Here is a 14,890-nt window from a genome sequence, read left to right on the forward strand (position 1 = left end):
AGTTCTGCTCCCTGCTTTGCACGGGTTGCGTTGATAAGGTTGATCTGAGGAGGTGGGAGAAGAAAGGCGGGTGTGGACGTGTTTGGGGGAGCAAGATGGGGCTCATACCCCCCAGTTCTGGGATTACCCACCTATCCAAGGTAGATGCAATTTTAATGCAATTAATGCACTTCAGAACTTTTAGGCTGAGTGAGTTGAGCAGCCATCTCCATGGGGGTCACAGAGCTGTTGGGGGGTGTAGGGAGAGCCAGGCTGTGCCAAGGCCTGGTTGCCCAGACAATATTTCAGCAAACCTAGTTATGAAATCAAGGGAATGCAATGCATTTCTGCACCACTGGGACTCCAAAGGGCACAAATGAAAACCGGATATGATTTCTTAGAGCAGAGAAGTGTTTTGGGGTAAGCCTCTTTGTGCAAGTGTTTACTTGGGCTGGTGGTTACAGTCTTTCTAACCCAGATTTTTTCTTTTTTATCATGCAAATGTAACAGTATCATTCTGACCCACAGGCTTGTTTCTTTTATGAGTTCAACCTTAATTTTTGTGTTAGGAAATGAGGATGCCCAGTCCTGACTAAATCTTTTCTCTCTACATGTTCTCCTGTCTCTCAGACTAACTTGTAATTAATAACAAGAAAGTTGAGTCCTGTTGCAGCTCTGTTCTTAAATGCACTGTTTGGTGATGCATTTGAACAAACTGCCCAGGGAGGTGGTAGAGTCACCTTTCCTGGAGGTGCTCAAGAAAAAGTGGCACTGAGTGATGTGGTTCAGTGGGAATGGATGTGATGGGTTAATGGTTGGACTGGATGATCTTGGTGGTCTTTCCAACCCTAATGTTTCTATGGCTTTAAACTAGATAGTCCATTGATTTCTTGTGAAAGCCATCCATGGCTTGCTGCTCCCCCTGTCATAAGAAGGGACTGATTTCAGGGTTTGCTTATTCGGGGGAAAAAAAAGTCTCACTTCCCTTCAGGAATTCCCTATACATTGCTTTTGATCTACGGTGCATTTCTTTTGTCTTTCACTTTGTGCGTTCGCTGCTTGCAAGCCATGATTTCACTGCCTGAGTCAACATGTGTATCAGGCAACACCATTTCTCTTTCCTGTGCGGATGACTGAGAGGCATAGAGATGAATGAAAAGTTGGTGTAATGTTAAATGTTTAGGGAAGTGCTTCCAGAGCATTTAACAAACTTTTGCTTTCCATAAACAAAACTGCTTGCTCAAATGAACCTTCCTGGAAAAGGGTCACACATGATGTCAAAGTGAATTAGCAGCTTTTTATGTGAATGAATGTTTGCAAACACTGTTCTGCTGTCCTGCTTCAAACTAGCAATTATAGTTGCAGCTCAACGTTAGGAAAATCCTAGCTCACTCTATAGGACACACATTTACTGCCTGCAGGGGTTAGGATGAATATTTTTCCCTCCCCCACCTACAGACCCAGCTAAACGCTCTATGGACTTTGAGGGTTGCCTTCCTCTAAAGTATCATGGTTTAGCCACTGCTGGAGGCATGATACCAAACTTGATGGACCAATAGTCTGATTCAATATGGCAATTCCTCTGCTCCTTGTATTTTTCAAACTGGCTTCTGCATGCACATGCCCAAGCGGATGATTTATCGCCTACTCTGAGATACGCTCTTGCATAGAAAAGGGCAGGATCAAACACATTTTCTTGTGTGTGTGTGTGTGTGTGTGTGTATGTGCATATGTGTCTAGAGAGAGACAGATATGAAGCAGCTCATCAGGCCTGTTTTCTTTCTCCACTCTGAATTTAACCCAGTGCGTGACTCCCCCTGTGCCATACAGCTTTTGCATTTCCAGCTTTTCATTCAATTATGCATACCTTTGCAGGCTTTCTACTTTTTGTGTTTGGGATAGAGGAAAGTATTAGAGGATATGTACCCATTATTGGATGTTTATTTCTTTCGCTGCTTTACAGGCCCAAAGAAAATCCCACCAACATCTTTCCAGAGCTCCACACCTTACACTTGAATCTCTTTCCCCCCGTAGTTCTGCACTCAAAATGAGGAATTTGCAACATTATAAATGAGAAGTCTTAATCTATTGGGAAATCCTTTGATCCATAAAATAAAAAAGGTTTTTTTGTTTTTTTGTTCATCTGTGAGCTTTTGAAAAAGATTTAGTTGAGGTTAGCTGAAAAGACCTGAAGACAGGAGTTTGAAAATGTCACCCTAGGTAGAATTAATTACTTCTAAAGAAATGAATGAAGTGTCATTATTACACATTGCCATCAATTTGTTTTTATAGCAAAACTTCAGAATTCTTTCCCCTGTAGGGGGATAAAGGCAGAAGCATGTGCTGCTGGTGGTAGCACACCCATTGGCAACATTAGGATTGCTCCCCAGGCTTCCATCCCTGCTTCAGTTACAAAAAGACAATTGATTATTCTTCCATATCTGTCTATATACTCCTGTGTTTGTTTTTGTAGCCCTAGCTGTGTACTTCTCAAAATTTGGAGTTCTGTTACCATAGATCCCTATTTAATCCCTTACTATCGATTGGAAGGTCAGAATAGACTGCCATTGTTCTTACGGTGCTAGAAGAACTTGCTTTGCATTTTTTACATTCATTTTTACATAGAAACTCCAGTTATAGATTTACAGGCATGAAAAGGAATAGGTGGCAAATAGTCCAGTGAACTGCTTCCAGTGTCACAAGTACTGCATACAATGAAAAGTTGGGAATAATAAATAGAGTGCCAAAAAAAAAAGGGGGCAAGGGATGAAGGAAAAGATGAAGAACATTAAGGTCTGGAGTGATATCACATAAAGATGAAACAACAACTTTGTGTGCCTGGCCCCTAAGAGAGTATTTAAAAATATTAATAAAAAACAGAATAGGAATTGTCTAGCATTTAAATTCTTTAACTGAGAAACAAAAGCATGGGCAAAACACAAATCAAAGTGTAACTTCTTGCCTTCGACGCAATACAGTAAGAACCAGTATGTTGTTGTGTAGTACATCATAAATGTCTAGGGATAAACACAGGAGACCAGAAGAAGAAAGGATGGATCATTTTTATTTTACCTCTTTTTTGTTGCTGTCTTTTTTTACTATTTTGGTTATGTTTTTCTCTATAAAAATGATTATTATTCTCATCGTACCACCACTATTGATGTAAAATTATTGCATAAGTGAAAACTAAGGGATTCATTTTAGCAGCCTTGTTCTAGGTGCTGTCAAGGGTGGTGAGTAAGGAGTCTTCGTACTGGTGCCAAGTCTAACAACAAGTATATTAGAAATATTGCAGATAATTTATCTGCAAACAGACCAATGTGCCTTTCTCTCTCAGGTCCCCCAAATGCAATAAGCAACTGTGTTCTGCTTCATTCGAAATACTGCATCCTTTTCCCTCACGCATGGGTGGGCACTTCATGATGCTAAGTAGGACGTTTTGACTGCTCATATCTGTACCTTGGGGCCTACCAGATCTGAGGGCAAAGTAGTGCCTGCTCATTTGACTTGCACAGCTGCAAAGCTTCCAGCACAAATGCTGCCTGAGAGCTTCTGCACGGGGGTAGATGTGATGGCACACTGCTCAGCTGAAGAGGAAAAAGAAAGAGACAATGAACTCCCAGGCTTTAGTAGAATGAGCCGCCCTCCCCAAGCCTGTGAGATTAAAGCAGTGGATTTTCAAGTAGTTCTTCAGAGTGACTAATTTATATGGATATCAAGGATTCAGTTGGAGAATTAAAAAAAAGTAGCTAGGGGAAAATATGATGCTCTCTAAGTCCCAGTGGTATGCCACACTCATTTTACTAGAGAGTTTATTCTTTAGTACTTTCATGGATTGACATGAGGGAGGAATTCGCATGTCAGGACAGATAAAATCTCCCTCCTGCCAAAGGAGTCTATTCAGACATGCATGTTAGTAGGTTGATAACTTATTCTGTATTGCAGAGGACTCAAAGATAGACATTTCTCCTTTTATCTCCATCTCTGCACTCCCTGCATACTAAAGATACGGAGAAACAGCAAGATACATCTTAACTAGCCCTCTAAGAGAGGAGAGACTTTTTCTAGTCCATGCCAAGAGATGCAAACTTAAAGGAATAAGGTGTCACACAGACTAATAGCAAATACATTACCAATGTTTATGCGCATAATTTGAGCCCAGTGTGAGCACTGTTTAAAAGATACAAACCTGGACTTTGTGGTTATGTGTGGTTGGTTGTTGGTTTTTTTGGGTGTTTTTTATTTTTTTGCCATTAAAAAAGCACAGTATTTCAACTCCCTTGTTTCATATTACTCTGCATAAAGCATAAGGAATAGGTTGTGAAAATGGGGAATCAGAACAAGTGGAACACTTTGAAGAATCCACGGTTGATACATTTTCCAACTTCTAATGAAACTTTAGTGTTTTTCTTGAAGATAGTCCCATTTTCCTTCTCAAGACTGAGGAGTTGAGGCAAACTTATTCCTTGACCAGAACCATAGAAGTATATTTCCTCTTCAAAACAGATTTAAAATTGAGGAATGTTTTCTCTTACACTTAAGTTGATCATCTATGCTGTGGTGGTGGTGTTGTTTTTTTATATGCTGGAGGATAAATCTGGTGTGATTTTAGGGTAATTAATCTTTGAGTGTGTTAAATTACATGATCATCATTTCTAGGGCCCCCATTAAGAAAGCGGAAGATGGGCATCCCCCAGATTATAGCTCAGATCACCCATGAATGGCTCCTTGGCAGGACCTTTGCCTCTGTCCGCCTTCCAGAGACAATGCTAGCTGCTAGCTGGGGAACCTCCTCTGCTGGGCATTGCGGGGGTTCATCTGTGGGTGTCAAACAAATCAGATGGACTCAGAGCTTCTCTGTGCTTTCTCACATCCTTGCCCCTCTGTTCCCTGTAGCAGATTTCTCTTATTTTTAGACAGCTCAAATTGAGATTAAAGTGGTTTTGAAAGCATTATATATAGATGTGTATACATACCTCAAATGCTTGCCTAGATGTATCTTATCTAAACTTCTGCATGCATCTGAATTTCCCAGGCTTGAACTATGTTTTGTGTAAATTGGTGTTGTCTCACTGTCTTTGAGTAAGCTTATTTACGTCACCTCTGGAATTAGGCTCCAGTATTCCAGCCAGCACTTAGCTGCAAGAGTCAAAATAACATGGAGACACACTGTTTTCCTGTTATCTCTAACCTCACTAAAAACAGAAGCTAATAGAAATATTGTGAGAAAACTATATTCTTGAAGATGTGCTGCCTGCTTTGGAATTTTAGATTGGTGCCTGCAAGAATGTGCAGCTATACCAATCCCCAAACTTCAGCATAGTTTTCCCTGACATTGTAGCAACTCATTTTGATTTTCCTGTCTTATCACTGAGGTTTTAGATCTTGTTATTTCAGAGATCTTCACACAATTTTTTATTATTTTTTTTTCTTGTGCCGCATCATTTGTGTGTATTTTAAAGGTGCCTGAATGGAGAAGTGTAAGGCCTTCTGATTTTTGCCCCCTTGGGAAACGCTGTCTGTACTGTGGTCCCTTCTAGGCAATACTTTACTTCTACCTATGGTCCAATCCAACATGATTCCATTTGGAAGTAATAAGTTTCCCAGATGAGACTTAGTGAGGTAATGATTCAGAGACACAGACAAAGAGAATACTTTTTCAACTTCATTATTATTTTATTGTTATCATCAATGATAACATATGATGATATACCTTCCAGTGATTTCTCCTTTGTTTGTATATAACATCATATGAGAGTGATTGTAAGTGATGTCTCAGTATGGATAATTGCACATAAAGGGTAAGGAAAAGGAGTGCAAAAGAAGGTAGCACAAGAGACTGATTTAAATTCAGCCATACATCATAAAAATTCCGTAGTTGCTTCTGTCATTCTTTATTGAATAATTTTTCCTGTTATTACTGACCAACTAATACATCCTTCTGTGTTTTAAGAATATTTTAGAAAGAGACATTTCATCGAGGTGAGTTCAAAACTGTGATTGCAGCTTTGAATTGTTCTTCTCTATTGATCTTCCTGTGATTTACAACCATTTCCCATCAGAAAGTTCTCTCCTGCTTTACATCAACCAAATTTGGGGCACAGTTTCATCCTTGCAGTGCACACCTGCTTTGTGTCCCTCATGAAGGGAGATTAGTCTCCAGCTATGTGAATTTGCTGCTAGTTGGCTATCTTCACTGTAAAACCAACGAAAACATTCTGTGTGTTTTTAGGTGAAATTGCTCAGAGATTTGTAAAACGATTTTGATCTTGGATCTGAGCCTTCCATTAAAGTGCTTGACTTGCCTTGACCACTGTAATTTTAGAAAGCTGACCCTTCTCCCTTGCAATTTACACAGTATTTTTAGCCTAATGCAGAATTTCCCTCTTCTGCAGCTGGGAGGAGAGTATCCATCATTTCCAGATGTGGACATATGATCCAGGTGGCAATTGAAGGTTTTTTGAAATCATATGGTTTGGCTTATGAATTTGGATTGGTCAAGAGAGATTTGCTCGAAATCCTTGAGAGAGTGTGGCACCTCGCTGACTTGACAGGCATTTTAAAATAAAACCTTTAAATGCATTTTATAGGGAGGCTTAAAACTGCTAAAATATAAATCTAAAATATTTATATGTGAGCTACGATGGAACAGAAGTTATGACCTCATATGTGAATGTCTAGGATTTGTTTTTCCCTTCCACCAGCCCACCTGGAATGACTTTATCTTTCAGCTTTACCTCGGGCTGTACCCAGGTTAGCTTCTAGTGACTTATGGCTCCATCAATCTGCACAGATATGTGCTGTGCTCCTTCAAGGGAAGTAGTTCATCTTCTATATGACTGCATCTCCACCTCTTCCAAAGTTCAAAGAATCCAGGACAATTGCTTATTTGGATGGGCTTCCAGTAAGTATAGGAGATGTTCTCCCTTCCTTCCCCTGTGAATCAGGACTTTCTGCTGAACTTTGATACAGACAAAACTTTTAGTCTTCCACCCCCTATTGAACTTGCAGGACGTGCAATGATGGTGATGAAGTATCAGGTGAGATTGCTCAATATGTTTTAAGGAGCTTTGAACTGGAAATGGATCAATTTAGAGTTCTTTTCTAAAGTCAAAGGAGTACATTTTTTACGATCCATTTCCCATGAACTAACAACTGTTCCCTATCCAGCAGACGGTTTACTTGTAGCTATTTTGACTTGCATTATTCCACTTAATGAAGATAAACATAAGTCAGACACAGGAAAGCCACAGAATGAGTATGAACGGGAAGTGTTCCAAGTATTCAGCCTTTACTAGACAAAATTGGCCAGTAATTCTTATTGCTTTTCACTGAGGATAAAAAATCCCTGAAAGATAATAATCATCATTGTTTGAACTAATATAGCACTTTTATCCAGTGATCTGAGAACACTTCCCAAACATTAACTGTACTGAGAACAGCCCTGTGATTAGATTCATATTATTTAAAATACATGTTTTACAGACAGACAAACTTGCAGGTCACCCAGAGGTACCATGACTTCCCATGGGTCACAGAGTCAAAAGAGTACAGAGGGTTTCTGACTACCATTTCTATTATTTCTGTGACATTGCAAAGAATACCTAATACTGCTTACTTGAGTTCCTTAAATTATTCATATTAAAGAGACTTTTGGGATGAATATAATTTCTGCTTTAGAAATTGATTCTTTTTTAGTGATTATTTGCATGGCTTACTCTGGTATGTTTCATTGTGTAAACCGTTCATCTTAGTAATGCTCGGGGTTTTTAACTGCTGAATGATTAGCAGCCTTGATCAAATGTTATTCTTGATTGGATTAGTATGATATTTTTAAGCCAGAAAGAACATCAAGTATTTAGAGGCTGGGGGGATGAGGAGCTGTCTATGAAAGTCATTGTTCTGGTGGACTTCATCTCTTAGACCACTGTGGTATGGCAGGAACAAATCCTTGAATTTGAGCTCTGATTAATTAGACAAATTTTAAGCTGGAGAGATAAAAAGGATGGAGATACAGGTAGATATTGATTAGAGGGCCAAAGGCATAAAAAATGTGATTTAGGAGATGCACTGAGATAACAGTTGATTTACAGAAGTGGTGGGTAGAACGCTGACCTGGAATTTAGGGTCTCTGGGTTTGATTCTTGATCGTGTAATTTTTTGCAGTCTGACCTCAAGCACTTCTCTTTCCCCTTTATCCTCAAATCTTTGGGCTAACTTGTCTGCCAAGAATAATCCTGTTCAGACCTTGTCCTTCCAAAAATGCTTTTGCAATGTCTACCTCCACAATTTGTATGAGCCTTGACCTGAAATTTAACAGACAGGTTCTTTGAATTACAGCAGCATACAAGATGGCGTAAAACTAGAGTCATTTAATGGGGTAGGTCTCAGTGTTTTAATTAGAAAGCTCAAAACTACCTCTTTATTCTTTCACATAAAGTTAGATTTGAAGCAGATGATCAACATTTATTTATGCATGTGTTCAAACAAGGCAACATTTTAACTGAGAAAGCTTAAAGTTTTGTGTGTAAAGAAAAAAAACAAAACAGCGACAAGGCTATTTGGGAAATGAAGTCATGTACAGAAAAAATACTCAGACAACAAAGCAGCCTTCCTGTGTTTTTTGATTACAGCGTGCCATCTTTAGCATTTATTTCCCTAAGAGCTTGCCTTTTTTCTTTTGCTTTTCCTTTTTTTTTTTTTTTTTAAATTTTATTAACAGATGTATGCTCCTTTCATTGGTGTTTATTTAAATGCTTGCCAATATATCTGAAATCAGCACATTCTGAGTGTTGATGCACCACCTTGCCTAATTGACTTAGCTGGAAAATAAACAGTGAAAGGCTATTTTAGCAGCAAACTGGTTGATGCAGCTACTCATTCCCTACCTTTATCTAAGTACTATACAAGCAGACAAGTAGTGGTACCCATAGCATAGACACAAGGTTGCTACATATATTTTGTGCAGTCTTTGGCGTTTTAGGGACTAACTTGGTGGTGTTGGTTGTTGAATCAGAAGAATGACATTTTATCCCTGCTGCTCTAAATCATTGATAGCATCAATAAAATGCAATCAGAACCATCAAGGCTTATTAAAAGCTATTATTTTTAAAACAATAGGTTCCTGCATATTCAAAGTAAATAAGGATTATAAGGCTATTCACGCAACGTGAATAATTTGCTGCTAATAATATTGACACTCAATCTGTCTGCAAAATGTCTCTGTTAGCAGGAAACAATCACACTGGGAGGTGTTAGGGAGACTTTGCAGTTGAGTGGCAGAGTGAAGCAATTAAAAAAATGGTTGGGAAATGTACTTGAAGTTTGAAAAATTGCTTTTCTGCCTTTGAAATAGGGAATGTTAGAAACTTAAGGCTTATACACTGTTACAAGTGGAAGAACTTTTTTTTCCTGCTAGTTTGGCTTTTTACAACGAAAATAAAATGTGGGTTTGTTTACCAAAAGGGAACCAACTTGGAGCACACTGGCACAAAAAGGCAGCAAATAAGTTCTTCATCCAAAAAAAAAAAAAAAAAAGCCTGTAAATCTTTGAACATACTATTGGTACCAACCACTGATCTACGGCATGGGAAAGCTGATGCAATCTGTTAGATAGAAAAATGGGGGAAGGTGTAGCAAAAAGACATGCAGAGGTCTTACTGAAATTGATATTTCAGTTTCAGGTAGGATATGCTCTTTCCAGACAAATCTTAGTTCTGACATGATCTTTTGTGCAACTGTTCACCAAATGCAGTGATTTAGCTGATGAAAACAACCATTTTTACTTGAATTGGTTTATGAACTGATATATCTTTTTGAATGAATACTTTGAGGGTTTTGCATTAAAGATTTTCTATCACATATTTCAGAAGTTAATATTAATTTTTGTTAACTCAGAACAAGGGTTACTCCAGTGAAGCTATTTCTTCAGCTTTTATCCATCATATTAGGGTATTAAATGACTACAGATTTTTGTGACTGATATAAAAGTGTCCTAATATATTTATGCTATATGTGTCCTCTATTAGAATATGATTTTTATGCTATATCATTACAAAGAACGTGAGAATAATACAATGACAAAATATGGATTTTTTTCATGTCTTTGGTCAGGAGGAATTTTTAAGATAAAAGAATTTAAAAGTAGCGAAGAAGAGACATTGGATTAGACTTAATGCAAAAGAGTGATTATAATAGAACGTTTAGTGAATTTAAAGGACAGCAATAACATTTCTCCACGTTATTGATTATGGTTCAGAAAGTTATTGCAAGAATCTTCTTTTACTACCTCTTATTTTTTATTATTTTCCCCTCATCTCATTTTTAAACAGTTGGACTTCTTGTGTGCATTACGTACATGGTACATATGAAGGGAAGGTGCACAGGAAAAGGAGGAATTTTGTGCTCTTAATATTGGTTTTCTAGAGAACTGAGGTGAAGGCTCAACATTTTCCCTATTCAGAAGCTAAAGGCAGGAAACTCAAACCAAGAGTTAACAAGAGGAACAGAAATCTTTGCTGAGCAGAATGACACCCCCAAGTAACTCAGATTTGCAGTTCTATGCAAGTAAATTTCCCATGGATTTCCATGTGAATTCTGCCTCCTTGGAGCTGAATGGTGGCTCTGAAGATATACCTGTGTTCAAGACTTGCTTTGAACACACAGGAGTGTTGCAGGCAGATAGGAGAAAATTGGATCTCATCAGGAAATGACCAGTGCAAGAAGAGGTTACAAGTGTTATTAACCTGATGAATAAAAAAAGTAAATATTTGGTGTAAAATCTGTCAGAGATTACACTTGTAAAACTTCTAATTCAGCTATTTCCCCTTATAGCTGTCAAAATATGTCTGGGATAATCTAATACAACATTACACATTTCAGAAGCTTTTGCTTTAACTTGAAGTCCTATTTTTTCTTCCTAGCAAGATTTTTCCTTTCTCATCAACCTGTCTTATCAACAGCCTACATTTTTGTCTGTATGAGCTGCCTTCTCAGCTGTTTATTTCCATAGCGATCATCTTTGCTTTGTGCTTTCAAGGTGCCTCAAACCAATTTTTAAAACAATGGCAACCTGATGGACTGAATGCCACATGGGTAATTACTGATGGACTTCAGGAATGAGTTCTGCTTGGGTAGCAGAGTCTCACAGGTGACTCTACAGCCTGTCTCTGCTGCTTAATAGCATTTGTGGAGAACGGTAGGGAGAGGTTGTGTTCATGATACAGATTTCAACTGAAGGCGGTGATAGGTAGAAAAGGAGAGCAAAGTAGCATCAGGGAGCAGCTGCTTTGTTACCTTCACATGAGTCAAATGACAGAATTCTTCTAACATAATTGAAACTACTGGATGAGCTTTGCCTGCAAAATTTCAGTACTGTATAAAACATATATATATATATATGTATGAAGATTTTCTTAATCTAAAACTAAACACAACATATTAAGTGGCTTTGTACTCTCTGCTTTTCACTCACTAACTTTTTGCCCTCCAGACAAAGAAGGATTTATCTCATACATTTCAAAAAAGTCACCTCTCCGTAACCTACTGTTCACTCAATCAAGGCTTAGTGTAAATAATCAGTATGGAAAACACCAATCGGCTTTGAAGAGCTTCTGGATTTAGGAGGAATACACTGCTCATGTCTGTGGAACTCCTCTGGGAAGCAGAGAAAGGAGAATGTGTCTTGATTTACTCTGCCCTATTTCTCAGATCTGCCAGCTTCTCTGCTCTGTCCACTTCAGTACCGTCAGATGCTGTGAGACAAGCATATGGTGTTTACTTCTCTGACTGACATCTCTCTGGTTTTCCTCACTTCTCATGAGAATCCTCTCTTGCCAAGTCAATTTGCAAGGGCTTGGATGTAGCCATGGCCCTCTGGTCTGGATCCAAACTATTCCTCATTTTCCCTTGGCAAATGTCGATAGAGGACAGTCTCCCTCCTCCCTATAAAACCAGTGTTTCACAAAGGGAAAACTCAGTCCAAGGAATAGCCCAACCCTGTGTGTCCTTCCCTACCTCATTCACTTGGGGCTGTGTGAAGATGCCACCCAAAGATTGTGAAAGCTCCCAGGGAGCTTAGGGGCTGGAAAGGAGATGAGCAGGCTGAGTCTCAGGTGAGGGATCGCTGGGAAAGCCTTGCCAAAGGGCTGTGGACAGCCTCTGGCATCATTTCTGCAGCTGATGAAGGCTGGAATGAAGGAGAAGTGCCAAGCAAGGGGTTTTCATTTGCTGTAGTTTGTGCAGCTTAAATGGAGCTTGGCTTGGGGATGGTTTTAATATCCCAGGGAGACCCCCTCCCCACTTAGAGACTCAAGATGTGCATGCTTTAGGATGAAATATTTAAAAAACAGAAGTCCAGCTTGCTTTTCAGACTGACTTCTTGTGATTTTTTCTTTTGCTTTTTTTCCTTCTATCTGTTCCCTCTGGTGGCAATGGCATCTTTACCACTCTTATCAGGTCACACGTTCTTGACTGTCCCTTTGAAGTGTGATTTCCTGTGTCTAGTGGTCAAGAAAGGATACTGGGCACTGCAGATTTCCTGCTGCTTTTCCTCTGTATCTGCAAGTTTTCTTTAGTTTCCTTCCTGTTTTTCTGGTTCACTTGTTTGTGCTTCCTGTTGCTGTCCAAACCTGCCTCTCTCCTTCACACAGGTTCTCCTCCACCCCTAGATCATTATCTCCCATCTGTTTTACTTCACCAGTGTCTCAGAAGGATCTTTCCCTTTTCTCTGTTGTGCCTTATCCTTTCCATCCTTCCTTCCTTCTTCTTTCATCTGTTTCTTAAACTTTTTTCAACTCCATGTTTCTGACTCGTGCTTTCTTGTCTTCCTGAGACGTTCTTTAGACTTCTTATGCCCTTGGCTGAAGTGGAGAAAAGCCTGAGAATGAACCAGATGATCCTTTGGGATTTTGTCCGAAGCACACAGAAAGTAGAAGCAACACTAATTGCCTAATCAATGGGATTTAGGACAAACTCCCAGTTCTTGTGCCTCCTGAATGTTTGCTAGCTTTTCCAGCTCTCTTCTGATGCCAATTAGCAATCTCTGACATATTTGACAAAGTCTGCAAGAAGATCTTCATAGAGAGATTTCTTTTTGTTATCATTATTAAGAAAAAGAAGGCTCCAAAGAGACATTTAGCTTTCACCACTAGCAAATGAAATTCCCCAATTCACTACAGGCTCCAGCTCTGCATTGGGATTTTCTAAATCTGTGATATATGAAATAATTCATATGGTCAGACATTATTCAGGGGCCTCCCAATTATTCCCACAATACCAGTTTGGAAGACTGAATGGTGCTGCAGCTTTTTTTTCTTCTCTGCTTTTAAGCAGGTTTTTGCTTTTCAAGGCGAGGTGCTGATTCACTTAAAAACACACACAGCCACAAGTTCAGGCTTTCTCATGCACCAGTGCAATCTGAGTGCATCCAGGCACAGGAGGAGTTAGGAAAACTTAATTTCAGCCACAATGCTGATATTTGGCAATCGAGTGGTTTTATGGTGCTTCATGTGGCTCTGTTATTTATTTATTTATTCTTGCAGCTCCAGCACAACGCCTTAATGGGGTGAACTGGGCTATCGCATTAACTTCTTTATCCAGCTGGGTACAGATTTGCATCCTGCTGCCACTGGGCAGGGTAAGATCTGAGCTTGCTTGCTGGGCATGGCAAAGCTCACATACCCAGCTGAGCTGTAGCTTACCAGGGGATACTTCCCCTCTTGGAGATACAAATGGCAGCTGCTTTAGGCAATAGGAGATGGCCTTGGCATATCCCTGCTCTGTCAGGGAACATACTGTACTTCGCTCTCACCAGATGCTCATGGTGTGTTATCATCCCGTTTTCACTCTAGGAATTATTGGCTGAGAAAGCACTAGGAAGACTGGGGCTGAAGTGAATTCTTATTTTATAATAGGAGTTATTTTTGCAGCCCTTAGAATATGATCTGAATCAATGTCTTCCCATCGTAAGAAGACTTTTTTTCCAAACTTCTGTTATTTCAGTCCATTAAACTGATGCTCTTAATACCCTGAATATCTCCAATCTTTACTTTTCCTTTATATTCAGAAAGAAAAGAAAAAAAAAAAAACAAAAAAAACAACCAAACAATAAAAGAGGAAAGGAGTAATCCAGAAGGATTTTTTTCTTCATTTGATTATTGCTAATCTATAGGGAATCAAGAACAAGAATGAAAAAATACAGAAGGGAAACAGAAGAAAAGAAACAAACAAAACAAAGTCAAAACTTTTGATTTCAGCTTCAATTTCTTCCCTCCTTTAATAATTAGTAGTGCCCATGAAGAGTTACTCTGCAAGATATTGCAGTCAGGGTGGAGGAAACTAAAAGGTTCTCTCTTTTTTAAATAGGAAGGTGCACTGCTGCCTGCAAAGGGTGTTTTCAGGCAAGGAGCCTTTGCTGTTGTTGTTGTAGCTGGGTAGCAGCACAAGACAAAAGGGGACATTGCAGCTCTCGAGCTTTGAGGACTGGGGGCTGAGGAGGAAAGGAGAGAAGAGCATGATTGATGGAGTTCTGGTTGGCTTATAAAGGGCAGCCGGGAGTGCAGGGAAATAATCAGGGAAAAGGGCGTCCCGTACTGGCTCTCTCAGAGGGGAGAAATGAATCCTGCACCTCTGCATTATTAAGTTGTCAGGTGGGCTGATGATGAAAATCTGAAGGTCAGGCATAACAAGAAGCACCTTATGGGGGGATCATGACCTTTCTGGAAGTGCTACACTCATGTTTATCTGCACCTAACCCTTATCCACAATTCTTCATTTGATAAGAACACTGGGAGAAGGGATGGGGAAGGGGGGGGAGGGAGAGGGAAGTCCTCATCATATGTATAAGCAGTGTGTGAAATTAGGCTTCCTGTGAAACTGATTGTGGATGCTCAATTCACAGTGAAAGATAATA

Source organism: Coturnix japonica, chromosome 14 (assembly GCF_054131305.1).
Source record: "Coturnix japonica strain WE chromosome 14, WE-NBRP24, whole genome shotgun sequence".
Taxonomy (NCBI): domain Eukaryota; kingdom Metazoa; phylum Chordata; class Aves; order Galliformes; family Phasianidae; genus Coturnix; species Coturnix japonica.